The sequence below is a fragment of the Euphorbia lathyris genome, chromosome 5 (genome assembly GCF_963576675.1).
Source record: "Euphorbia lathyris chromosome 5, ddEupLath1.1, whole genome shotgun sequence".
Lineage (NCBI taxonomy): Eukaryota > Viridiplantae > Streptophyta > Magnoliopsida > Malpighiales > Euphorbiaceae > Euphorbia > Euphorbia lathyris.
Genome location: NC_088914.1, coordinates 71,089,685 through 71,116,781, shown reverse-complemented (window position 1 = coordinate 71,116,781; position 27,097 = coordinate 71,089,685). Strand labels below are relative to the sequence as shown.

The 27,097-nt window shown below is 33.6% G+C and overlaps 1 long non-coding RNA gene and 1 pseudogene across 3 annotated transcripts; both read left to right on the top strand.

Annotated features, from left to right (window-relative positions):
• LOC136229866 (probable esterase KAI2) overlaps positions 1–11,346 on the top strand; it is a 35,425-nt pseudogene extending 24,079 nt beyond the window's left edge.
• Positions 11,347–18,740: 7,394 nt separating this feature from the next.
• On the top strand, positions 18,741–21,402 carry LOC136228662 (uncharacterized). Of its 3 annotated transcripts, XR_010688802.1 has the most exons (7): positions 18,741–18,909; positions 19,015–19,106; positions 19,370–19,541; positions 19,644–19,745; positions 20,081–20,166; positions 20,279–20,506; positions 20,766–21,401. It is a non-coding gene; the product is annotated as an uncharacterized lncRNA (long non-coding RNA). The 3 variants fall into 3 exon arrangements; XR_010688801.1 differs by having other exon boundaries at positions 20,081–20,506; positions 20,766–21,402; XR_010688800.1 differs by lacking the exon at positions 20,081–20,166 and having other exon boundaries at positions 20,459–20,506; positions 20,766–21,399.
• Positions 21,403–27,097: the final 5,695 nt, after the last annotated feature.

The following is a 27,097-nucleotide window of genomic DNA, read 5'->3' as shown; positions in this document are numbered from 1 at the left end:
GAATGCATGAGGATTTTCTCTTAAAATCAAGGTCTTTAACCCTTTAAACTTTCCTCTCATATTTGAAGCGCCATCATATCATTGACCTCTCAATCTAGACAGAGATAATCCATGCTTGGCAAATAATGCATCAATGGAATCTTTTAAACATTGTGATGAAGTCTCTTTGACATGAACCACCCCTAACAATCGTTCAATAACTTCTCCACATTTGTAGACATATCTAAGGACTACTGCCATTTGTTCTCTCACAGAGCTATCACGAGATTCATCAACCAAAATAGTGAAACACTTATCACCAATATCATTTAATACAAGAAGTGTAGTCTCCACGACACATGCATTAGTCATTTCCTTTTGAATAGAGGGACTAGTCATAAGATTATTTTACGGAGCATTAGTTCCAATAATCTTTCCAACACATTTGTTTTTTGAGGTGTACCATTCAAGCAACTCAAGAAAGTTTCCTTTATTAAAAGAAGTTGAAGACTCATCGTGTCCACGAAAAGACAAGCCTTGCCGCAGTAAAAATCTAATCACATCTAAAGTAGCAGTCAAACGCACGTGATAATCAAATTTAACCTCTTGACTTTGCTTTGACAATGAATGAGATACACTTTGTCTTTGATTTCTAAATGCTTCAAGATTCCTAATAGCACTATGATGCACACCCGTAACTCCACCAACATGTTTATTAAATTTTTTAATTGGTTTTTTCCAATTGTAAAATCCTTTGGCATTAAATACTTCATCTCTATAGCGACTGACATTAAGTGGCTTGAATAGAAAACAACAAAAACAATAAGCGGCATCATTCGATATGCTATATTCTAACCAATCATACTTGTCAAACCATTCAACTCTAAAACCCCTTTTAGATGTACCAAATTGACGTTGAGGAAATGTATGCCCAAATGGTTGACAATGACCTCTAGATATGTACTCTCTTCGAACACGATCCCTAAGGTTAACATCAAATTCTTCAATATGTTTTCTTAGTCTAGGATCACTAACTATATCATTTGGGTTAAACTTAGCACTAGGATTTGAATTGAGAGGTATTTGTGCATTAGAACTACTACTGCTAGATAATTCATCAACCGAACATCGTGCTCTTTTAAACACAAATTTGTCCATTAACCTACATAAAAGAATAATGTCAAATTAATTCAATCAATGATGCCAAATGATCAACTCAACCAATTTGTCTATTAACCTAAAATTAAGAATAAACTATCAATCAATTCAATCAAAATTAAGAATAAACTATCAATCAATTTATCCATTAACCTAAAGTTAAAATTAAAGGGCAAAAGTTAACTAACCTGAAATTGATGAGGTGTTGTCAGGGGCGGATTTAGGAGCGGGGCAAATGGGGCATTTGCCCCCCTTCATACGGGAATTTTTTTTCAAAACAAAGTTGTTTTGGTCCCCCCCCCCAAATGACGTCGTTTTGTTTTGTGTTTTTTAATTTACAATAAAAGCGGCAGTAACCAGCGCAGGGACCTAGACTCGATCGATTTCAATTCAATCGATATTGATCGACGACAGACGAAGAAGCAAGCGCTCCCTCCTCACCTCCTCCAAGTCGGCCGTCTTCCTTCTCCGTCCGGTTGTCTTCTTTCACTGGCCGGCCAGCCACCATCTCCAATCCAACAACACCTCATCAATTTCAGGTTAGTTAACTTTTGCCCTTTAATTTTAAATTTAGGTTAATGGATTAATTGATTGAATTGATTGATAGTTTATTCTTAATTTTAGGTTAATGGACAAATTGATTGAATTGATTGATAGTTTATTCTTAATTTTAGGTTAATGGACAAATTGATTGAATTGGTCATTTGGCATCATTGATTGAATTGATTTGGCATTATTCATTTATGTAGGTTAATGGACAATTTGTGTTTAAAAGAGCACGATGTTCGGTTGATGAAAGTAGTAGTCCTAATGCCCAAATACTTCTCAATTCAAATCCTAATGCTGGGTTTAACCCAATATAGTTAGTGATCCTGGACTCAGAAAATAGATTGAAGAATTTGAGGTTAACCTTAGGGATCGTGTTCAAAGAGAGTACATATCTAGAGGTCCTTGTCGACCATTTGGGCATACATTTCCTCAATGTCAATTTGGTCCATCTAAAAGGGATTTTAGAGTTTAATGGTTTGACAAGTATGATTGGTTAGAATATAGCATATTGAATGATGTCGCTTATTGTTTTTGTTGTTTTCTATTGAAGCCACCTGATGTCAGTCGCTATAGAGATGAAGTATTTTATGCCAAAGGATTTTACAATTGGAAAAAAGCCATTAAAAAATTTAATAAACATGTTGGTGGAGTTACAGGTGTGCATCATAGTGCTATTAGGAATGAAGCATTTAGAAATCAAAGACAAAGTCTAAAAGGTTGAATTTGATTATCATGTGCGTTTGACTGCTACTTTAGATGTGATTAGATTTTTATTACAGCAAGGCTTGTCTTTTCATGGACACGAGGAGTCTTCAACTTCTTTTAATAAAGGAAACTTGCTTGAGTTGCTTGAATGGTACACCTCAAAAAACAAATGTGTTGGAAAGGTTGTTGGAACTAATGCTCCACAAAATAATCTTATGACTAGTCCCTCTATTCAAAAGGAAATGACTAATGCATGTGCTGTGGAGACTATACTTCTTGTATTAAATGATATTGGTGATAAGTGTTTCACTATTTTGGTTGATGAATCTCGTGATAGCTCTATGAAAGAAAAAATGGCAGTAGTCCTAGATATGTCAACAAATGTGGAGAAGTTATTGAACGATTGTTAGGGGTGGTTCATGTCAAAGAGACTTCATCACAATGTTTAAAAGATTCCATTTATGCATTATTTGCCAAGCATGGATTATCTCTGTCTAGATTGAGAGGTCAAGGATATGATGGCGCTTCAAATATGCGAGGAAAGTTTAAAAGGTTAAAGACCTTGATTTTAAGAGAAAATCGTCATGCATTCTATGTTCATTATTTTGCTCATCAGCTTCAATTGGTGATTATTGCAGTCGCCAAATGATGAAACAAAATTGTTGGTGATTTCTTTACTCTAGTTACTATGATTGTGAACACGAGTGGAGCATCTTGTAAACGAGCCAACAATCTTAGACAACTTCAACATGATCGAATAGTTGAACGCCTTGAGAGTGGAGAAATTACTAGTGGTAGAGGAAAAAATTAAGAAACTGGATTAGCTAGGCCAGGTGACACTAGATGGGGATCATATTACAGAACATTACTATGCTTACATTCAATGTGGCCCTCAGTAAAAGACGTGCTTTTTAATGTCTATGAGGATGTCGATGATAGTGGCTTTGCAAGGAAATTGACGACGAGGATGGAGAGCTATGCCTTTTATTTATTTTGCATTTGATGAAACAAATATTGGCATACACAAATGATTTGTCTAATTTGTTGCAAAAAAGAGATCAAAATATTGTTCAAGCCATGCATTTGATTAAGAATGTGAAGACTCAATTGTTAGACTTGCGGGATAGAAGATGGGAGACATTTTTGTTAGAAGTCGAGTCTTTTTGTGTGACTCATTCTATCAATGTTGTTAATATGAATGATATAGTTCCAGAACGTATTCGAATGAAGATGGATGGAAATGTTTTTATGTACTTTCAACATTATCAGTATGAAGTTTATCATGAGGTAATTAATTAAGTGTTTCTTTTCATTTTAAATAACTTTGTTTACATTTTCATTTTTTATCGATTTTAATGCTTTATCTTTTGAAATACTAGGTACTTGATAAGATCGGACTTAAGATGCATGATCGTTTCCCAGAATTAACAACAGACTTGCTTCTTTATGTGGCATGTCTTGATCCTAGTTTGTCACATATAACAAACGTAACATAAAAGAATATGTAGCTCTATAATTAATAAACATATAAAAAGATCATACTCGTATTGATTTCAACCGATGCTACCACTTCACTTGGACTCTTAATCTTTTGTATGGTATTACCTACTCCCTATCCTACATTGGTATCTCTATCACTGTTTTAGCTATAGTTTGTGGTTTCTTACCCTTTTAACTATTGATTAAGTTAATTCACATGTATATGCCTTTTTTTAGAGAATATGTATATGCCCTTTCGCATCACATTTATCACATATAATTTTCCTTCTAGGTTCGATTACTTTTCCCAAAGGACATTCTTTCTTAGAAAATTAATATTTCTAAATTCATAACATACGGTACGTTTCTTCCTACATACACTCGAATAAGATTTCCCACACTATATAAACTTCCTAACACTATTGTATAAAGACCTGATTAGTAATATTAAAATATTTATTTTGTTTATAACATCCTTGAAATTGTGGTGGTCCCCAACTAACAATGTGAATCCTCCAAACATCTCTACCCAAATTATCTTTAAACCTCTTATTTGATTTTTCTCAATTCTACCTTCACTTCTTTGTAAAAGTAGTAGACCACCTAGTAGTCCCGAGTTCATCTATATAATAAACACATTAATCATATAAAACAAACTATGTACATGTTATATACAAATGTGTTGTATGTAACCAACATCACCAATTTATCTAGTTTCATAACCTTTGTATTAGTAAGGGGTAAATTTCATCAATGGTGTACAACATTTGCCCTATTTCATGCTTTGGTGTACATCCTTCAATTTGTCTCACTAAAATATGACCTTATAGGTGACCTCCCACTTTGGTGTATAGCAGTTAAAAATGTCCGTCAACGCGCCATATCAACAGTTTGACCGGTCAAAAAGTCAAAATTTGACCACGTAACATAAAATTACTTTTATACCCTCTTCTTTCTCCTTCCCCTTTTTCCTTTCTCTTTCTCTCTCTAACTCTGCTCTCTACTTTATTTCTCTCTCTAATTAATTATTTTTTATGGTTTTTATAAAAAATTATTACTCATGTTGCTCAGAATTTTCAAAACTCAATAATAAGAAAACATTTTGAAGCAAATGCATTTATCAAATGATAAAGAAAAACTGATGAACTGCCAAAGTTGTTATAGCTACACCTTCATCCTTCTGCATAAACTTACTGACATTTTCCATTGACAACGAACCCTACCCATTCGACGTGTCATAAACCTTGTGCATCAATGAAGTAATAGGTTAATCACATACAATATAATACTGAGTTAAAATATCCCAATTTCTCGAAATCATATGAATTCAACCCCGATCATCGCTAACAACAATATACTTACTAAGACCTTCATAATCTCGAAAGGGTAAAACATTGATACAAGTTGCATCAGAATCTAATTTCACAGTAGATCAAATTGAAACCTCTCTAACCAAAATGGACTATATTTCGTAATAGAAACAGTTCTTCCTCTATCCCCATCTTCATTTTCACTTTCAATTCTCTTTTCTTTTGGACTTTAACGACCGATCTTTTACTCTCAAATTTCATCTGATTAACCCTATCTTCTTCTTGAGTTTCTAGAGGTTTCACTAGAGTCGCTGAATCAGTCAATTTTGATTCTGATTTTGCAACTACATCACTTAAGTTTTTGCACTAATTCTTCAAGTTTATGTAACAAAACTTCTTGAGATTTAATTTCAATCTCTGTTCCATAACCGAGGATGAACTAGAGTAGTTTACAGAGATTGAAGATAAAATGAAAAAGGAATAGAGAAAAGAGATCAAGGACTTGCCTTTGGTGGAATTCGCCATTGCAGAAGCTTGAGCTAGTGCGTTAGTTTTAATTCCATATACAATTTGTAGTGGGAATCATGAAATTACATTACGAATTTGGAAGTTCATCCTAAAAAAGAAATTAGTTTTTCTTTATGATTTGATGAATGCATTTGCTTTAAGATGTTTTCCTATTATTGAGTTCTGAAAATTCTGAGCAACATGAGTAATAATTCTTTATAAAAACCATGAAAGAATAATTATTGAGAGAAATAAGGTTGGAAGAGAAGTTAGAGAGAGAAAGAGAAAGGGAAAGGGGAATGAGGAAGAAGAGGGTATAGAAGTAATTTTATATTAGATGGTCAAAATTTGACTTTCTGACCGGTCAAACTGCTAACATGATGCGTTGACTTCACGTTGACAGGTCATTTTTACCTGTTGTATACCAAAGTGGGAGGTCACCTATAAGTTCGTACATATTAGTGAGACAAATTCAAGGTTGTACACCAAAGTGTGAAATGGAACACAGGTTGTACACCATTGATGAAAGTTACCCTATTACTAAGCATTGAATCTTCTTTTCACAACTCACTAGCTAAGTACCATAAACCTAGAAATTTCCAAATTATTTCTTATTCACACTCCTCTATCATTTTGCATCTTAGGTCCGAAGAAAATAAATTAGGCCCTGATACCAATAATGTAACACCTGATTCTTAATAGCATTTATTACCCATAAAACAACATGCAAGTGTCCACTAATATAACATATGATTCTCAATAACATTTATTATTGGGAAAGTATAAAAATAAACCATGTGGTTTGACTGATTTTCAAATATAAACTATATGGTTCAAAAGTTGACAAACAAGGCCTTGAGGTTCATTCCATTAGCAAAGACAGTCCAAACTGACTAATGGTGTTAAAACCCAAACTTGGCAATTTTTGATCAAATAGTCAAATGGGATTTTTGTCATTTATCTTTTCTCTCTCTATCTTTCATTATGATATAGATTAGGCATACAAATCTACAGTGATTGGTAAACTCGAACTTGTTTTTATCATTGTTTTAAAGCTTAGGGTTTTGGAGCAACTGGTTTAGAGAATTTTGTTCTTTATTGAATTAGGGTTTCGAGAAATCTATTGTCTGGAGTCTGGTGAATCTTCTATTTGTTTTTTCAAATATTAGTTGGTTACATTAAAGTTTGGTTGGTCTTAATGTGAGTGAAGTTATTGATGGGAGTAAGGTTATGGTTTCTCAATAGGGAGCACTTGTGAGCGTGACAGTAAGCATTGTCACTTCAACTCCATATCACATATGACTGCGATGGCCAAGAAGAAGCTATTCTCGCACCCCTTTAAGGATAAAAATGTATTTGCTTTGTGCTTTTTCTGCGTTTCTAGTTTCTCCAAAACTTACATGCTTATTTTGTGGTGAATGAATTAGTATGAAGGTATGACGATGATTGGATCTTTGTGAATTTTTCAGTTTTTGAAATTTTGTGTTGTATGTTCTATTTTTCAATTCTTTTTGAGTTGGGTAAGTGGAAGAGGAAGAGAGTGTAATTGTTCTTATGGATAAGAGAGATGATGTTGCTATTATTTCTATGTACATGAAGCAAGCACAAGAAAGATGACCAAGTCCATAATGCCATAAAGTAATAGAACTAACAACATTCTGAATGGAAATTGGGCCCTGCATTGTATTATTAACAACAAATTGATACAGTTCATGGAGCAATTTCGCAGAACCAGTCATCTAGTTTGTCAAACTTTCCTGAAAAGTGCAAATAGAACCTTTAAACAACATAAAACATGTGATATCAAGAAATAACTTGCTAATAAAAACCAAGTTCAATATGAAGGATAAAATACACAATACATCCTTAAGGGCCAATTTTCCATTCAATTGAACTACTATTTTTTTATTAAGAATTATTGTAGCATCTTAGGCAAATGTACAATAATATTAGGAGTAGTTTCAAAAGACACAAAGTAATCTTTTGGATAAATTAGGAGGGCTCGAGGATAAGAGATTACAGTATCTATGAAGAGATGATAAAATCAAATAAAATTACCAAACAAAATGTATTGAGTTCCATAAGAAACTACTATTTTTAGTATTATTAAGAATTTAACGTAGGAGAAAGAAAAGATGTCACCATTACCTACGCATTCCTGTTTGGATAAGGGATAATGGATCTTTAAACAAATAATTTTCATGGTCCGTGATGCTTAGTTCCACAACAAACTATTATTTTTTAATATTTTCTATTGTCATCCATGGACATCCGAGGATTTGTTTCTGGCTGGGATCGAATTCATCTATATAATAAACATGTTGATCATATAAAACAAACTATGCACATGTTTTATATTAATGTGTTGTATATAACCAACACCACCAATTTATCTAGTTTCATAGACCTAGTTATTACTAAGCATTAAATCTTCTTTTCACAACTCACTAGCTAAGTACCATAAACCTAGAAATTTCCAAATTATTTCTTATTCATACTCCTCTATCATTATGCATCTTAGGTCCGAAGAAAATAAACTAAGCTCTGATACCAATAATGCAACACCTGATTCTTAATAGCATTTATTACCCATAAAACAACATTCAAGTGTCCATTAATGTAACATATGATTCTCAATAGCATTTATTATTTGGAAAAGTACAAAAATAAACCATGTGGTTTGACTTATTTTCAAACATAAACTATGTGGTTCAAAAGTTGGGGCTTTGAGGTTTATTCCATTAGCAAAGACTGACCAAACTGACTAATGGTGTTAAAAAAAACCATATGACAATTTTTGGTCAAATGGTATTTTTGTCATTTCTCATTTCTCTCTCCCTCCTCAATCTCCCATTTTTCTATCTCAATCTCTCATTATGATATACAAATCCTCTATTTTACGAGATAGAAAAGAGCTCGTTGAGCTAGAGATATATGCATACGAATCTGCATTGATTGGTAAACTCGGACTTGTTTTTCTATCTCTATCTCTCATTATGATATACAAATCCTCAATATTAGACCATTTATCGTTTGAATCACCCATATTTTTCCAGTTTTGCAAACTTCAAATTCTAATATCAATACCTAAGTGTGAGGGGTTGCATTAAGTATCATACATTGGCTTGTGATAAATTTTGTAGGTTTCGTTGGCTAGACTTCTAGGTATACACCGAATGTCCTTTGATTTCAATGACTTGATTTCGAGTAAGAGCTGAAAGTTCAAAGTCAAGAAATTTACCTTTTGGTGCTTTTATCACGAGCGAGCAAAAAAAGCCAAGAAAGTTGTTTCATATACAATTGGCCTCTGACGACCTCACTCAATCAAGATTAACAATTTAATGAACAAAAAAAAACAATTCAATGAACCAACTTGGATGAATATCGAGTCCTGAAAAGCTACATTAATCGTGTAATTCTAGTACTAAGTACACAAAACTAATACCAAAAGATAATAGTACAATCTATAAGAACAAAAAATCTTATGCTATAACATGAATTCATACCTCATAATATTAATTAGAGTGCTTCTCTATTATGTAATTTTATATTTTATCTTATTTTTTTTTGAATCAATATTTTATCTTAATTTTCTACATCTAATTTCACATATGAAGTAGTATTATAATGATTAAAACATTAAATCTTTTATTTTATTGCATAACAGTTTACTAGCTTATAATTATTTACTTGTGTGAATTTTTTTTATTTTTTAATATTGCATCCCATTTTCACACATCATCTAATTGTAATAAATAATAATAATAATAATTTTTTTTAATCTTATCAATCAATAAGTTTTTTGTTTGAATGGTCCAGCTTGATTTCAATGCTTTATCTTTTGAAATACTAGGTACTTGATAAGATCAGACTTGAGATGCATGATCGTTTTCCAAAATTAACAACAGACTTGCTTCTTTCTGTGGCATGTCTTGATGCTAGAGATTCTTTTTCTAACTTTAATGGTGATAAGTTAGTTCATCTAGCTGAAATATATTCAGAAGATTTCTCATGGACCGAGGTTCTGATTATTAAGAATCAGCTTGAAATGTATATTTATGATGTTAAAAGAGATATAAACTTTGCTGCTATTGAAGATTTAGGATGTCTTTCAAAGAAGATGATTTCAATTGGAAAAGCTCAAACTTTTCCATTGGTGTATCGCCTAATTGAATTGGCATTGCTTTTACTAGTTGCAACCGCTTCTGTTGAAGGAGTATTTTCAGCAATGAATATTGTAAAGAGCGATTTGAGAAATCGAATGTCAGATGATTGGCTGAATGACTGTTTGGTAGTATTTAGCTCGAAGGATATATTACAGCTGAAAACTGAAAATAGTTTAAAAAAAGAAAATGATTTTGTAAATTATTTTAACTACCATAAACTAATCATTAACTTTATCAACGTTTGGGTTAAAGCATAATATCAAATTTTTGTTTAAAAGATATGATTTTATAATTTAACTCAAAATTTAAATTTCATAGACAAGGTTCTAAGAATATTACACCTAACAATTTATAAGCGAAAATTATTTTTGATGTGCATACATTTTGATGCTAGCGTCAAATCTCCTTAGTGGGTTAGAGATGCTCTTAGAGATGATAAATACTATTAATTAATGGTTAAAGATACTCCTAACACATTTGGGCAGGTTCAATTATAGGGTTAATAAGCAATGGTATAATTTTATGCACCTGTTTCTAATCTAACCAAATTTTACCATTTTTGAAGTGAATATACACCCACAAATTGAAATTCATTAGTAATTTTTTACATTTTTAGATTGATTTATTTTTAAAAGGGTAAAAATGATAAGGTTAAAATTGTATCTTAATTAAAAAATATAAAGGGAATTCTTGTAACAGGAACCACTAACTAGTTAGAATGTGTATTTTAATGGAATTAAGCAGGGTAAAAATGACAAGGTTAAAATTGCAGCTTAGTTAGAAAATGTAAAGAATATTCTTGTAACAGTAACCACTAACCAGTTAGAATGTGTATTTTGATGGAACTAAGCAGGGTAATAAATGATAAGGTTAAAATTGCATCTTAATTTGAAAAATCTATAATTGCATCTGAATTTGAAAAATCTATAACAGTAACCAGTAACCACTAACCAATTACAATGTGTATTTTGACGGAATTAAACAGGGTATTGAATGACAAAGATTACAAAGGAGGATTCGAGAAAGAAGAACTAGAAGAAATGTTTGAAGGAATGCGTTCCAACTATAGAGCATGGTGCTCTGGGTATGCTCCATTGGTAGTAGGTGGAGACATGGAATCAGAGGCAGTTCAAGAATTCTCACGGACCCTATTCAATATGAGAACTGACATAGCCTTGAGTTATGCCCAAGTTGTGTTCTCAAGCGGCATGAGACATATTCTACCTATGGTTAAAGTCCCTTGGCATATTTTGCAAAGCTCAAACGACCGAAATGTTCCTCCTATGGTTTGTGAATATCTGAATCAAAATGTTGGCGGACCATCAGTTATTGAACTCATGCCTACAAGTGGTCAGTTGTCTCAACTATCTTCTCCTGGTATTGTTGTCCTTCTCATTCTCCGGCATATAACACTTGATATCACTCAACCTAAAGGATGCATTCCTACTTTTCTCTACTCAAGTTGTTTTCTCTACGTGTATGGTTATACTTGATGTATTTCTTTGTTTCTTTGTTTTCCAGTAAATATTGTTGAGGTATCAGATATGTAACAAATCCTTTTATGTTGAAGTATCTTTATATATGTACTATTTGGTGATTTGTATATTATATTGATTTAGCATCATACTTCCGAAGTAATACATTATGCATATTATTGTTGTAGCTGTGAATTTTCCGGATCTTAAAAATATTGGAGGACTCGGTGATAAGAGATTACCATATCTATGAAGAAATGCTAAAAAAACAAATCAAATTACCAAATAAAAAGTATTGAGCTCCACAAGAAACTACTATTTTTAATATTATTAAGAATTTAACGTGAGAGAAAGAAATGATGTCACCATTACATACGTGTTTCCGTTTGGATAAGAGATAATGGGTCTTTAAACGAATAATTTTCATCGTCCCTGATGCTTGGTTCCACAACAAACTATTATTTTTTAATATTTTCTATTGTCATCCATGGACATCCGAGGATTTGTTTATGGCTGGGATGCCAGTTATTTGATATCTTAGAGAATCAAACAACATTGTATTGAGCTTTTTCACTCATGTTTTATCCAAATGTTTATCAATGTTTGTGCATTAAGGATGTATATACATGAAGTTATCAAACATGTAAGACTCGTAATTTTACTCTGCAACTCTTCCAAATGGAAAAATGTCTACTCACTCAAAGTAGATGACAAGCAACATACTACCATTTATGAAACTCTCTTTTCCTAAGAAATTAATGGGAGATGTAAATTTTGTTTTTACTATGAACTTGTATCTTTATCAAATACATTTTTATTTTACCAATGCATCTACTTATTGCTTCATCTATGTCCATACATTATTCATAAAACAATATAAATGTATACATGTTTCCATACATATATTTATAGATCATCGTAAAAAAGAGAGTAAAAGATGAGAGTACTAATAGTGTCATTTTGAGCATAAGATAATAAAAAATGGGAATAGTAGGAGAAGCTCGCAATGTTAGGCTTTTAGGGTCAGGAGAACAAGTGATAGTGCTATCTCATGGCATTAGTATTGATTAATCTATATGGAAATATGTGGTTTCAAGTCACGTGAAATTTTACAATATGCATACCTTAATAGTAACATTTAAAAATATAGAAACATATAGTAGTATTTCTAAATATTTTATGTCGTTTACCTATCTAAAAGTCTGATAATATATTATGTTTAGTTTGTGCAAAATATGATAATGATTTTTGAGGTAGCGGATTAACCCTAATTCAACAAAAAAAATTGAGTATTTTTTCTTTGTCAACTAAAAAATGACACATTACCTATTAAAGTAAACTCAAATTACATATTGATTTCATGTCATGTGTAATTTTGTCATCCTTAGACTGCTGCCATTAGAATGTGAATGATAGAGTTTGAAAAAAAAAACATTAAATGAATCCTTGAAGGATGCAGAAGGAATTTTCTATAAATAGATGGTAAAAATTGTTTAGAGCTAGATGACAAAAGTAAAGAAAAATGGGAATAGTGGGAGAACACAATGTTAGGATTTTGTGGTCATGAGAACAAGTGATAGTTATATCTCATTGCTTTGGTATTGATCAATCTATATGGAAATATGTGGTTCCATATTTGTTTGAAAATTACAGAGTTATTTTGTATGATAATATAAGTGCTAATTCTATTAATCCAGAATATTATGATTTTGAAAGATATTCCAATATGGAAGGTTTTGTTTATGGTTTGCTTGTTAGTATCTTAGAAGAATTAAAAGTGAAGTCTTGTATTTTTGTTGGCCACTTTATAAAAAATAGGGGTAAGGTACCAAAATAGGTCTAAGGTTTTTTGGGAAGTACCAATTTAGGCTCAATGTTCAAAATAGCACCAATATAGGCTTAACGTTTACAACATAATACCAATTTAGGCTTAACGTTTACAATATAACATCGATTTAGGCCTCACGTACAAAATAGCACCAATATAGGCTTAACGTTTATGAAATAATACGAATTTAAGCTTAACGTTTTACAAAATATATACATTTAAGCTAAACCTCATAATTAAATTAATCATATTATATACAATAAGAAAATAGAACTAAATAAAAAGATAACATATAAAGTTAATAGGAAAAAAATATAATATGGTTAATTAATTGTGACGTTTAGCTTAAATTGAATATATATTTTGTAAATGTTAAGATTAAATTCGTATTATTTTGAAAACGTTAAACCTATATTGGTACTATTTTGTACGTGAGGCCTAAATTGATGCTATATTGTGAACGTTGAGTCTAAATTGATATTATGTTGTAAATATTAAGTCTATATTGGTGCTATTTTGAACGTTGAGCCTAAATTGATACTTTCCGAAAAACCTTTGGCCTATTTTGGTACCTTATCCCTAAAAAATATGATTGATGTTATTGATTCTATTTCCCTTCCGGATCTTATCTCTAAACTTGTCACTTTCTGTTCTACAACTAGGTATCATTTATCTAAACTTTTTACTTTCTTTTTTTTTTATGTTTGTTTAATAAAATTCAAATATTTATGTCCTAAAACAACAAAAATCCCAAAAAAGTAAGTTTTAGCTATAAATTGTTGGGTATATGGATAGTTGTGAAGAGTCTAGAGTTTCAATTAGACACTTTGCAAGAACTTATCCAAATATGGAGATATATCAAATGCATTTGTAATAAAAGGTTCGCACTAATTTTCCTTATATTTTCTTACATGTATTTAGGTTGATTAAGGATTAGTTTATGGTAGTTGTTTAAACAATTTACAAAATTATGATCTTTTGTAAACTATTTTTAATTTGTGAGTAATCAATTCCTCATCCCAAGAGTTTGACTCCCGGACAACTTCAAAATTGCAGAAAGCCTAAAAAATTTAAATAAAACTATTTCGGTCCGAAACTATAAATTTGGGACAAATATCTTTCTTTATGTAATACATGATATTTCATCTTAATAATTATGTGTCAGTTTGATAATCAAGACACCAACCTAGATAAATATATGATTTCTTTATTTATTAGATTTTTTAAACTATAATGTTATATATATCAGAAAAGTATATGGAAAATTTGTTCCCACCTCCGTAACTTACACTCGATATCTATTCTTCTTTTAAATGAAAATATATTAATTACGGGCTCACATGTGTTTATTAACAATATCTTTTTCTTTTTATTTTTATTCTTCAAAAAAGAAAAATAATCATGTTAACATGTTTATATTTTTTATTTAGAGAAGTCTTGATTTTAATATTTGTCCACAATTATAAGTTCTAAAAAAATTTTGTAGCCTTTTTATAAATTCAGGTTGTCCGAGTTTATAAAATCTGAACTGTCATTCCAAAAGTTGAACTCATGAACTGGTGGATTCACTATACTAAAATTAAAAATAGTTTAAAAAAAATCACGATTTTGTAAATTGTTTTAACAACTACCATAAACTATAATACTTAACCTGATCAAGCAGGGGAAGAACAATACCCCCTTTAGGTTCTGTTGATGGCGGCGTTAGATGTGTTTGTAAAAATGGAATGAGGAAGAAGATGTAAGGTGCCGTTTCGTTAGCGGAATAGAATGGAATGAAATAGAATAACTATTCCAATGGAATAGAATAGCAAAGAATGGAATAGAAATTCTTAGGAATAATTATTCCTATGTTTGCTTGGAGGAATAAAATAGAATGGAATAGATAGTTTTTTTATGGGTTAGTTACATGTTAGTCAGATTTGGTTAACTATTTACAACAAACCACTAGTATAAAAAGAATTTCTTTAAATGTCAGGTTTTTTAAAAGAAATGGTTATATTATTAAACATTGTAACTGCTGAGTTTTTTTTAATTGGAAATAATTTAAAAATAACTGAAATGTGATAAAAACAGAAATAAAAAATGACAGAATAATAAAAATCTAAGAAAAAACAGAAAATGATAAAAATAAAAAAAGGAGTTATCAAACTGTAAAATAATTTTCACAAGTGTTTTAATATGTAATTTCCTCTTTTTTTATTCAAAAGATAACATTACCCTCAAATGTAATGTCTTATTTCTTTTAAAATTTTAATTATTACTATAAATTGTTCAAATATTTAATATATATTATTTTAAAAAATATATAAAAAAACAGAAAAGACGGAAACATGAAAGACGAGAAAAAACACGAAAATTTTTTAAAACGAAAAAACAATAAAAACATAATTATAGAGACGTGGAAAGCTATGAAAACGCAAAAATAGGAAAAACATGTAGAAAAACTCATGAAAACAAGAAAATGTAAAAAAAACACAAAAAAAACCATAAAAAGATGTGGAAAACCATAATTTTAATATGTATTTTCTGCATTTTGTTACTTTTTCGTGTTATTCACGCTTTTTCATGTTTTTCGTATTTTTTCACATTTTTGTGTTTTGTTTGCGTTTTTTTTGCATTTTCATGTTTTAACATTTTTTACGTTTTCGTGTTTTTCGTATTTTTTTACGTTTTCGTGTTTTTCATATTTTTTCATGTTTCATGTTTTTCATATTTTTTCATGTTTTTCGTATTTTTCATGTTTTTAGTATATTTCGTGTTTTGTCACTTTTTCGCGTTATTCATGTGTTTGCTTTTTTTTGCGTCTTCTTGTTTTTTTCGTTTTCATGTTTTTCGCGTTTTTTTTCATATTCTCGTGTTTGTAACTTTTTTTACATTATTCACGTTTTTGTGTTTCGTATTTTTAATCGTTTTTCTCATTTTTCACGTTTTTTTATGATATAAATTATGGATTCGTCAAAATATATAGGATTTGAGTAAGGGGCTAGAGAGAAGATTGATGATTTAATGGAAGGTAATTTTGTAAATTACAAAAATACAAAATTAGGAATAGGCTATTCCTTTGATAAATTAAAGAATAGCTATTCCATGAAAACAAGGAGTAGGGATTTCATGGAATAGCTATTCCATAAAAAAAAAATATTGAATCAAAGGTGGGAATAATTATTTTTTGGAAATGTCTATTCTATTTCCTCTCTATTCCGCAAACCAAACGAGCGTTAAAGGTTTAAATATATCAAAATAAATTGTCCTTCTATATAAAGAAGATCTATTATTAATTTTTAAAAGACATCAATAAAGTGAAACGCACAGTTTCATTAATAAAGAGAAAAGTGCAACCCATTTTAATATTTTTGTCATTTATCAAGATTGTAGTGAAGTTTCCAATGCAATGCAATATCAATATAAACCCAACAAAGTTAATGTTAAAGTAAGATTTTTCTTTTTATAAATGTTAAAGTAATAATTTTATATATGAAGAAAGTCAATAATTGTCTCATCAACTTAATTTAATTTATATTGTTCAAAAAAACTTAATTTAATTTATAAGTTTTTAGTCCTATTTAACAAATAGAATTTAGTTATTAGTTTATTACATTAGTTATTAGTTATTAACTGATTACCTAATATTTTTATATTCTTTTTAAAGTATCCAATAAAATTAATTAGCTTAATGTTAATTTTAATCAATATCATTTTGAAGCTCTTTCTAACATTTTTTTCACCAAACACAATTACGAGAGTTTTGACTAGTCAAAATCTTTAAATGTAGTCTAAACCTCTAATTTTACCTCAAATCTCTCTTTGCTAAACAAAGTCTTTAAATAAATTAATTCAATATGCTAATAGATTATTGTAAGTTTGATATTTTTACTACTATCCTAATACTGCCGATGCTGAAACATTGTAAAAGTATGCATAATCGCATGATTCAGTTGTCGCTCATTATTTATTCAAGCAATGCAAGTACACGGGTCAACATGTATACTTTTGGATATAATTATATTTTGTATTGACGTTATAATTTTTTTATTCTGAAATATTTGAGCCCCGGCTTATCTGGAATTCTGGTTCCGTCACTACGATCAAGGTTTGAATTAAATCATAATATCAGATATTGGTTTAAAACATATGATTTTATGATTTAACTCAAAACTTAAATTTCATAGAAAAAGTTCTAAGAATATTGTAACCAATAATTTATAAATGAAGAATTTATTTTTAATGAAAAGACTCATATACACTATTACCACTACAAAAAAAAAAGATACCAAAACTTTTTTAGCAGTACTTTTATAAAGTGTTCAATGGATTTAAAAAGCCCAAACAATAAAGAAGGGTACCCCTGACGTTTTGAGTCAGGAGCAATTTTACTCCTAACGTCTAAAATTGTGCAATTTTACCCCTAATGTTGGAAGCCAAGAGCAATTTTACCCCTAACGTTGATAAATTGGATCAATTTGAGAAATAATCATCAAACTGTCTTCTCGGTCATGAATCTTGTCATCTACACTTCACACATACGTTATTTTATCAGTAACAAATCACAAACATATATTGGAATGTGAAAAAAATATTAAAAATATACTGTTTTTTGTACGAATTAGACAAAAAAATTCAAAAAATTCACCGAATTTATAAATATTAATCTCCAATTTTATTATTAAATTACAAAAAACATTATATCTTTTTTGTTAGAACAAATTGATATGCAATTGGTGCAAAATAAAGAAAAAAATGACTATATTTTATAATAGTGTCTGAAATTGATGCAATTTATCAACGTTAGAGGTAAAATTGCTCTTGGCTACAAATATTAAAGGTAAAATTGCACAATTTTAGACGTTAGAGGTAAAATTACTTTTGACCCAAAACGTTAGAAAGGTATTTTTGCACCTTAACCCAATAAAGAAACATTAATAGCCCCCCACCCCCAAAAAAAAAAACAAATACAGAAATCAGATGCATTATTACGAGCCTCGCTTCTTCAGATTAAACACCCAAATGGAGTTATTTATAGAAATAATTCTTAATCCAGGAATAGTTAAAAATTATTTCCTTATAAGGAGCTATTTTTTAACCCTAAGTTAAAAATAGTTTTATTACAGTGCTTCAGCCACCGGAAAGGACCTCATTACCGCGCATCCAGCCCCGTAATGAGGCCAAGCTTATTGACAGGAATCCTGAAAAGGATTCCTGCAACGATGGGTATGGCAGTGGCTTCAAGCCACTGCCAACTATCCTATTTTATTATATGTAAAAAAATTTATATCAAAATTTAATATATTAATTTAATTAAAATGGTGAAATTTTATTTGAGTTTATTTTAATTAGGGATAATATATAAAAATACATTTAACGTTTCTAATCAAAAACAATTTTATCCATAATATTTAAAATGGTGTAATTTTATCTCTAATATTGACAGTCAAGAGCAATTCCACCAAATTGGAAGGTTTAAAATTTGATGAAATTTTTTAAAAAAAACCCCTCCAATCCCTTACCCTTCTAATTTTTTTTGTGTAGAAACCATTACTAATTCTATCAAACCATTCCCTTACTAACCTCTCTAAACCCTCCATCCAATCAATCCTTATGGGATTAACCCTGCTTCTCCTTTCTTTCCCCCTTCCCCGGTTTTATCGTCCACAACAGGTCAGCCGTATGGAGTATAGCGATTCCACTTTGAAGTGACCTGTGCATTTGATCAGAGCTGGAGGGACCGCATCCATTGGAGACATAGTGTGGAGGTAATCGCTCAATTTCATCTATCTGCTATGATGAGTGGATTCAATAACCTAATTTTCTTTGTCTGAAATTAATCGACTTATCGACTTGCTCAAACTGTGGTGTAGATCCAAGCAAGCGGAGACCGCTCTCTCCAATCTTCTCAGTGTTCTCCCTCACCACCTCCATCTCCTCCCACAAGTTGGACCAGCCACTCCAGGTATTTTGGTTTCGACATTTAGGTCTGGATCCTGCCATGAATGAACTAAGCTATATCCTAGACAATTTGATATGGCTACATCTTAACAGTACTGATTTTATTTGTTTATAATTGAACCATAATAACATGAATGGAAGCAAATGAAATTCTTCTTCTTGTTTTAGAAGCAAATGAAATTCTTCTTGTTTTACTTGTCATATTGCCTTGAAAAATTATTATACAGATGCCTCTATCTTCTTATGCTTATATAATTCTTTCTGCAGTGCCATTCATAGTCTAGAGTTATTGATTGGTAGTTTCTGATTGAAGATGTTTCAAAAACCTCAGTGTGTAATAATTGTAAATATGAAGACAGCAGAGGAGAAGAGTTTCAATGTTTACTGTGAAGTCTGTTCAGAGATTTGAAAGAATTGCACATGTATCAATTTATGTGAGGTAATAAAAAATAACCATGAGAATGGGGGCTTAGGCAGGTAGTTTAATGATACTTCCGTTAGCTTTGCCATTTTCATGATTTTCCTGCTTAATTTTGTGTAGGCACATTTGCTTGAAGTTTGGGCTGGTGCTAGTGTTGATTCTGCTAGACAAAATTAGGCTGCTACATTTGTCAATGCATTTGTAAATGTTGGATTTGGTCAGGTAAAATATTATCAAAGTTATATGAATGTGACATTACTTGATAGAACACTCTAGTATGATCTTCTAGCATGCATTTCACATTATATATATCACCTACTCCTTTTTATTTCCTCCTTTGTTTAATTATTTATTCATGATTTTTGGAGGTTGAAATGCATTGTGTGTTTATGGACATTATTTGGAGGTTTAATAGTTTGCTTTGAATAACAAAACCTTGAATATCTTGCTTTCCTATTTTCTGTTTAAATGGTTTTTGTATTCAGCTCATGGATGATATTCTTTGCCTCTGCTCATTTTTTTCTTGCACAACTCCCTAATTTCAACTCCGTTTCTAGTGTTTCTTTGGCTGCAGCTGTCATGTCTCTCAAGTATGTATCTATAGGTGGTCAATTTGGAACTTATCAGCATTTTCTTTCACACAGTAAGCCTAACTGGCTAATTATCTTGGCTAACGCCTTTGTTGTTTAGTCGTTGAACTTTTTTAGGAAAATTAAGAAAAACTTAAGTTAATACGTGGATATATACAACTGCAGTCACATTAAGAAGGCTTGACCCTGCTGAGCCAAAGTTTGCTCCTCTAAAGCTAGAGTCCTCCTGTCCTGATGAGTTTTGTATTATTTGCTAGAATGTAGAATGACATATGACTTCTCTTGAATCCAAGTTGCTTAGCTGATCACAAAAATTGCTATTATTAACTTAATTGCATTTTCCAGGTAAATCAATGCCATAAGGAGGAAAATCAGCCACATCTTTGCTTCCAGGTAAGGGATTTCTGCAGTCTGAGGTGAATTTCTGCAATCTTGTTTATATAGTAAATTGATGTACTTCTTTAGGTTGTGGGAGCTCCACATACTGTCAAAAATTAAGTCATTTTTTGGTAATAGCGTTAGCATCAAGGAGAGTTAATGTCCCGTAGATGTGGAACACGACTAACACTTATTTGTTGGCTACACTTATGCGCAAGAATGTTGGGATCTATTTATACACGATCATTTTTGTGATTATTTTTTTTTTTTGCAGATTTTTGCTAATTCTTCCATGGAGGTTGCTAGAATTGTGGCCGTGACAGCTTGGTCTATATGGAGCGAATGAAATCGCCTTGTTTGTGGACAACAAGTTGATGCTGCCGGTCCATGCCATTCAGTCGGCTCGTCGGTTTCTGTCCGACTGGGCTGACAATCAATTGACACAGCAGCAGCAGGTCATTCGTCGTTCGGAGGAGTCATACTGCTGGTCTAAACCGTCGCCTGGCACAATGAAGTGCAATTCCGACAAGCCAATGCTAGCAGGACGGGGGCAATTCTGAGAAGTTCGGATGGCACATTCATGGGATGTCAGAGTGTGCTGTTCCATTTCATAGTCGAACCACAAGTGGCGGAAGCTTTAACTCTTAGGGAGGTGCTATTCTGGGCTATCCCTTTGAATGTGATGCTTTGGCAATAGTTAACAAGGTTCACTCTCCTGCAGATGACGAATCAGACTTAGGAAATATTATCCAGGATTGTAAACATGTTCTTATATCTAGCGAATGGGACGGCTCATGCCATGGCACGACAGACCCTGTCCAATGCTAGCTCTTTTTCCTTGTTTACTGTTTGAAATTGGTTACTGGAACCCTTTGTAAAGACTATTCATTCAATTAATTGATTATTTTTTTATTAAAAAAAACAGAATTGGTTGAATAGTTATGTTTTGGATAAAAAAATTAGTTGATTTGATTCATTAGAGATACTTTGTAATTATATATTTATTATAAGAAGTATTGAAATATTTATATAAAATACAAATAATTAAAAAAAAAATAGTCTAGAGGAAGTTTTAAAAGTCTAGACGCAAAACCGTCAGTAAAACGTTTCAAAACCCATGAATTCCAAACCGTCCAAAACCGCCACAACCTAACCGTTTCACAGAAACTTACCCGGCGCCTCACAAACACCGTCGCTATAGTAGCAACTCCAGTTGTAGTAGCGGTTCTGGGACGGTTTTGGAAACCGTCGCTAAAGGTTATAGCGACAGCAATAACCGTCGCTACAGAACATAAATTCCGTCAGTAAAGACTGTTTTTTTGTAGTGCCATTAAGCTAGAAGCAGTGGCAAATACAGATTGATCGGTTAGGGGGTTGATTTTACATGTGTGTGCGTACAAAAAATTGCTAAATCGAATTTGTTCAAATTTTTTTCGTGTAATATATGTATATATTATAATCTGAGTAGTCAAAAACTAGTTTTTAAGCATCAATATAAAAGTTCTCAAAATTAAGCTAGATTGTATCTTAGAGATTCTTAACATGTAAAAAAGCCGTGTTCAATAACCAGGTCAAATGTCTAATTTATCAAATATCTAAACAAAATTTAATCAAATCGTCAATTTTTAGTACATACTCCTTAAATTTGATAGAGACATGAAAGTCAAAACATGGTTCTGACGATCAGAAGACCCGGATCCTTTATGCGCCTATGGCTATAAGAATAAATAATCTCAACCGATGTAATAATAATAATAATACTTCAAAAAAAATAAAAAATAAAATGTTATAATGTATTGTTATGTCGTATTCACAATTATGAATGGAATAATTGTCCATGATGGAGATAAGAGATTTTAACGTAGAAGAAGGTCCGAAGAGTCATTGGCATATGATTTCCAATTTGGATAACAATTTAATGATGGATCCAAAAGTACGGATGTGAAAACTTATAGCTCGGTTCGTGTGTAAAAACATTTCATAACACTATATGATTAAGTAGAAAGAGATTTTAGGTTGGATTCTGATAACTTGCTGGATCCGATTAGATGATCTCCACCGTAGTTACCTGCAAAACAGAACCGGAGACAGGATCTCCGGAAAAACTCTCCGACGATCAAGTCAGTTTTTGTAGGAGGGTTGGTAAATTGATAATAGTATTGCCGGAAAAATATGAACGTACCTCCCCCTCTGGCCTTATGGCTTTTTATAAGTGTTCTGAAGTAACCGCCGAGGGCGGTTACTCCTTCTAGGCCACGTCCCTTACGTGGCAACAAACGTGTTTGAGTGAGAGTTTTAATGCTCCGTTTAGGATGTCGGGGTGGTTATTCGCTTTACCCGCTTCCTTTATTCGGAGCCCGTTTGATCTTGGACCATGGGTCTAAGTGTAGATTGGGCCCGTGTTTATGATTCGGCCCGTTTTGGCTTCGCGGATCATCACATGCCTCCCCTTTAGTTTGGCAAGAGCCCTTTAGGGTCTTTTCACATGTTATAGGGGACTCTTCGTCTTTGTCTGGATATTCGAAAGTTGTTCTTTCAAAATTCGAAAGTTGTTCTTTCCTTCTCCTGTCATTTCTTCTCCGGCGTCAGCCCCTTAGTGTTCGTTCTTCTCTGTATTCTTTCCCACATGTAAGTTTTCCTTTCCGTTACTTGTAATTCGTTCGGCTCTTTACTTCTGTTCATTTTTCTTCATCAATATGTCGAGCCTTGACCTCGATTTCGCACCGTTCGACGAAAATTACGTCCGCGAGGTGTCTCATGAGGTCAATGAGATGGTTGATGAAGCTTCAACCAGCTCTCCTGGGTCTGATTCCCATCCCGCCGACTTCCTCCACCTAGCGAATACAACCGATGAGGGTCTAGGTTTTGACCCTAAGAAGTTGATTCCGCCACCTGTCCCAACCCCCCGTTTATTACCGAAGAAGGACCGGTCAGGAAGCCTAGTTTGTCGCGAGACAATTGATGATTTGCGGGAGCAGTATCCTTGGCTTCAAGGTCTCGAGACCATCATTCCTGGGGAGGATAGAGGACCGGGCGACTACCCAAAGGGGTATTTCACCATTTTCGTCGCCCAGATTATCTGCGGTTTCACGTATCCGCTGGCGGATGAGATTGCTTCCGTCCTGGGCGGTTACGGAATCGCACCCGGTCAATTGCATCCCAATGGATGGGCCGACTTAACTCTGGATAAATTTCTGGCGGATTGTTTGGAGGTTCCCTTCTCGCTCAAAATTTTCTCCAAGCTTCATCATTTCAAGAGTTCGGCGGGGTATTTCACTTTCATCCGTCAAAGCGGTTACTATGGTTTCGACGAGAAGCTGAACAAGATCCGCGAGTGGGACCGATCTTACTTCTTTATCAAGTTTAATGAAGGGAATCCAAACTTCCTTCGCTGCTGGGGCCGGCCCAATGTAAAGAGTTTGAACTTCGGTTACCCCAGTAAGGAAGAATCCGTTGTTATAAAGTTCTTGAAGAGTACGCCTCCTTTTGTATGGACGTATGATCAGGCCTTCCACATGCTAAGAAGTCGAGTGGCGATTGCCTACCGCGAGGGAGATCGCGTTGTCTATATCCCTTATCGCGTTTTTGTTCAAGGTACTTTTCTTTTTTTTCATTTCCAAGTTGATGATTTCTTTTAACCCTTTGCAAGGGTGATCCTTTATCTCAACTCACTGCAGATCGGGAGGCGAAAGCTCTAGCAAGGAGGAAGAAGCGGATGGAGGGAACAACTTCTGTTGCAGGGGCGAATTCTCCTGTGGGGGCGGCTCCTTCTGTTGAGGCGGCTTCCCTTCCAATCGCTTCCGTTTCACAAGGTCCCACTTCAGTTTCTGAGGACCTTCCTTTAACTAGGAAGCGAAAGAATAATGCAGATACGGAGTCTTCTCGTCCCAGGAAGAAAAACACATCTGTATCTCCTACTGTTGGCGGTACACCCATATCTGCTTCATCAAAAGGAAAGAGCAGTACACCAATTCACGAGGTATCTTGATTTATTGTAATATTTATTGTTCTTTATAAGCTATCTGCTGTTCTTCTGATCTCTTTCCTTATGCGTTCGCAGCCTATTCCCGATATTAGCGGGTGGTGGACTAGGACCTTTGGCATGGCCGTGAGTTTCTCCTGTAAGGACATTGTTTCTTCCATATGCAATGTCCTTGGGCGACTCCCCTCTGCTTCCCGCGTGCGAGAACAAGTACCGCTTCCTACTGCTATGGAGGGGATCGAGAAGCGCGCCATAGAGGTATATTGTTGTTTTGGGGGTAGAAACTTGTCATTCCCTTTCCCGGATTTTGTGTCCATAGCAATCGCATGTTTTTATTCGCGAGCCGTCTTATATGCAGATTATCAATTTCGCGGAGGGCGCTCTCCGAAGGGATGCTGAACGAGCCAAAGAGTTGGAGAACCTTGGTACTGAATTGGCGACTCAGAAGTCGCTTTATGATGATGTCCAAGGGAAGGTAAAGGCTCTTGAAGGCGCTTGTCAGAAGGCTATGAGCGAGAAGGAGGAAGCTCTCAAATCCCTCCAGGCTAAGTCCGACGAGCTGCAAAAGGTCCTTGATGATCTAAATTCATCCAAGGAGGCTCTGGAGATGCAAAAGAAGAGGGCTGAGGAGATTCTAGCTGAAGATGGTGCTCGCATCTATTGGTATGGGGAGCGAATTCATGCCGCTTATGAGCATGGACATCCAGATCGAATACTTAACCGCCCCAAGGTTCCCATCCCTGAAAAGGATTTAACTGAGAAGTGGGACAAGCTGGAAGCCGAGGATGCTGATATGGATGAGGTACTCCTCTTAGATTGGCAGAGTTTTCAGGCCTCTCCAATTAGCTGCGAGATCCCTAATCAGAACGCGGAAGAAGAGGTACCACAAGGCGTTTCTCAGTCTGAGCAAGAGGTACCTCTCTCTGAAGCGGTTACTGATTCGAGGGTTGAGGATTCGCTTGAAGCAAATCCGCCCACTGGAGGAGATGAGGGAGCCGCTGAAGGCGAGGAGGGCAATAGGGGTGAAGGAGAGGAAGCTGTAGCGTAGTTTGATTTATATTTTGAACTGTTGTATGTAACAAACTGCCCGTATATATTAATTTTCTTTTACTTGCCGCTTTACCTACATGTGCGATTGTCGTTTTATTCCTTGTTGCCCCTTATTTTCATATGTTACCCTTGTCTTTTGCCGACTTCATCCTTGTAATTCTTTGTAGTTAGTTTCGTTTTCGCTAGGGTGGCCAGACCCTTTTGGCAATTTTTTGAGTACTCGTTAATTCGCTTAATTTTATGCCTTATCTTATGATTTTTCTTTCGAAAATAATAATAAGGTTAATCATAAGGTTTTGCGAGTGATGCGTAATCATGCATCCGCCTTTCTTTAATAGGCAACACATTTATGTGTTTTTAAGATTAACCATAAGGTTTTGCGAGTGATGCGTAATCATGCATCCGCCTTTCTTTAATAGGCAACACATTTATGTGTTTTTGTGATCATGTTGAAAAGGATCCGAATTCGGACGTAGTATATTGAATAAATGTAATAATTGAATACCTTTATTGATAAAGAAAAAAGGCTTCTTATTACATGGGTACATAAACTGCGTGGGATCAAAGCCTCATTAAAACCTTTTATCAGAAAACCCATTGGGAAAAACTCATAAAAGGAAAAAGAGTACTCGTCATTTCCTTGAACTACTCGGCCTGTTTATATAGGCGTAGATTCTCTAGATTCCAGGTGCGCGGGAGATTTTTGCCGCTCATTTCTTCTATTTCAAAAGTTGATGGTCCTAGCTTCTTGGATACTTTGTATGGTCCGATCCAGTTGACGCCTAATTTGCCTTTGCCTTCTCTGGATTGTATTTTATCTGCTTTTTTCAAGACCAAGTCGTTCTCGTTGATTATCACTTTTCGCACCCTTCTGTCATGATATTTCTTGATTCTATTGCGGTACACTGCCATTTGCATGTAAGCTTTTTCCCTTCGTTCTTCAACAGAATCCAATGCATCCCTAATATTGATAGGATTTTGTGTGTCGCAATAATAAATTATCCGATCTGTAGGCGACTTGATTTCTACAGGCAGGACCGCTTCGGCTCCATAAACCAGCGAGAAAGGTGTTTCGCCCGTTGCTGCTTTTACAGAAGTTCTGTATGCCCATAGCATATGAGGTATCTCATCCGCCCAACCTGTTTTTTTATCACCTAGCCGCTTCTTGATTCCCTGAATCATGGCCCTGTTGGTAACCTCTGTCATACCATTCGATTGAGGATGATTTACAGAAGAAAAATGATTCTTGATTCCCATGCTTTCGCAGTATGTTTTGAATTTGACACAGTTGAACTGGGTGCCATTGTCGGTTATAAGCTTTTGTGGGATTCCAAATCGCATGATAATGTTCTCTCGTAAGAACTCGATCATTCGCTCAGGTGTTTGAGCAGTTACTGCCTCTGCTTCTACCCATTTGCTGAAGTGGTCAACTGCGACTATCAAGTACTTCCTTTTCTTTGTCGTTTCTGGGAATGGGCCCACTATATCGATTCCCCATGTTGCGAATGGCCATGCCGTCATTATAGTGATTTGTTCGGCTCCGGGAACATGCTTTTCATTCGCATGGATTTGAC